This window comes from Pseudomyrmex gracilis, unplaced genomic scaffold, assembly GCF_002006095.1.
Source record: "Pseudomyrmex gracilis isolate BER0280 unplaced genomic scaffold, ASM200609v1 scaffold_1010, whole genome shotgun sequence".
NCBI classification, from domain to species: Eukaryota; Metazoa; Arthropoda; class Insecta; order Hymenoptera; family Formicidae; genus Pseudomyrmex; species Pseudomyrmex gracilis.
In genome coordinates, this window is record NW_018021594.1 from 7,547 (window position 1) to 9,561 (window position 2,015).

Here is a 2,015-nt window from a genome sequence, read left to right on the forward strand (position 1 = left end):
GCTTTGCCCAATTCCGTGTTCGTGTTCGACGACGTTGTCTGCGACAAACAGGATGCGATAAGAGAGTATTTCGCGATGGGTCGTCACTCGAAAGTTGATTGCTTTTATCTCTGTCAAACGTATGCCAAGATACCGAAACATCTGATTCGCGACAACGCAAATCTGTTGATACTGTTCCGACAGGACGGCACAAATCTTCGACACGTTTACAACGATCACGTCAACACCGACATGTCGTACAATGACTTCTCGGAACTGTGTCGTGCGTGCTGGCGGCGAAAGTACGGTTTCGTTGTTAGAGACAAGGAGAGCTCGTTTTGCAAAGGCAGGTACAGACGCGGGTTCAACGAGTTCGCCGTGCCGTAGACAGCGACAGTTGCAAACGGTATGTCGAGCAACGACAAGGCTTCGCGCGCGTCGGCGTTGACCGCCGATATCGACGAACGCGAGCGTTTGATGAAAGAGATCGCTCGAACGCGCGAATCAATACGCAAAAAATATCGATCGTTAAAAACGGGCCGCATCGAGGACGAGCTCGCTCTCGAACGACAATTCAAGCCGATCGTTGAACCGTTGCAAGAACTTGTGGAGAGTGCAAAACCAACAAAACGTTTTTATACAGCGGGTGTGAAGAGGAAGCTCGAAGACGACGCGGCGACGAGACTAACGCCGTTAAAACCGAAAAGACGCCGATCAAACGTCGCACCGTTGACAATATTACCCTCTTCCATGGGTGATAATAACAACAGCGATGCGATCCCAACGCCCGAGCCGCCTGCGTCGCCCACGTTGCTCGAACACACGGTCGACGAACTCGCGGGAACGAGCAACGGCAAAACGAAAAACACGTTGCTCCAGCGTTTGAGACCGTTGGGCCGCAGATACATCGGCGCTCTGTTGAGCACCGACAGATCGAAGACCATTGACACAACATTCGGCGTGTACTTTGGCGAAGAAGGCACGATGCTCGGCAGCAAGCGCTTCGACGTCGGTTCCGACGACTCCATCATCGTGGACGACGTTCGATACGCGGGCACACCGGGTCTGTACGAATTAATATTCATGAAGCAGCCCGACAGCACCGCGTATACCGAGAGCGACAAACGCGTGTATCGCGATTTGTTGCTGACAACTACCGCTCACAGACGGGATCATCGTCTTACAGTGCCTGTAAAAAGCAACAAAGGCTACAAGTACAAAAATATTATCGTCCCGTTGTTCTTTAACGTTCACCAACCGACAGGTGAGGAATTATATCCGATCGCCATGAAATTGACCAACAAAGCGATAGATTACATACACTGGGACGATCCCAACGAACTCGCGGATCGTTTTGTAACGGTTCTATTTTTCGTGAGAAAATATTCCGTTCTTTTATATCTTTTATTGCTGCGGAGTAGCTCGTCGGATTCAGGGGAGGGTAAGAAAAAGAGTGAACTCGGTGATTTACAGTAACAAAATTGAATAAGATTTATTCAATAAAAAAAAGAATTAAAAGCGATATGTACAAAAATAACAAAATGCAATGTAAATAATACAATAAACCGAAGAATTAACTGTGCGGTGCTTCTCGGAACGGTGGGTGAGAAAGTCACGGTTTTATTCGCGGTCTACCCGGCGGAGAATCGGAAGATTCCCCCGGAGCGGAGCGGATGCCGGTTTACCTGGCGGAGAATGCAAGATTCCCCCGGAGCAGAGCAGATGCCGGTTTACCTGGCGGAGAATCGGAAGATTCCCCCGGAGCGCAGCGGATGCCGGTTACCCGGCAGATCCGGAGATCGGAGCGGATCTGATTTCCTTGATTTTCGGGTCGGCTTTTATACCCGAATTTTCCCCGGGGCGGGGGTTGACAAGGATGCGCGAATAAACAGATATTTGTTTGTCGCGGTGAGTTTCGTGGCGCGAGGCGCGCGGTGCGGGCGCGGTACCAGCTGGTACTTGTAGGCGCGGGGTAGCGCGCAGTGCGGGGACGGCGCGCAGGCCGTTTCGTGGCGCGGGGAAACGCGCGGTGCGGG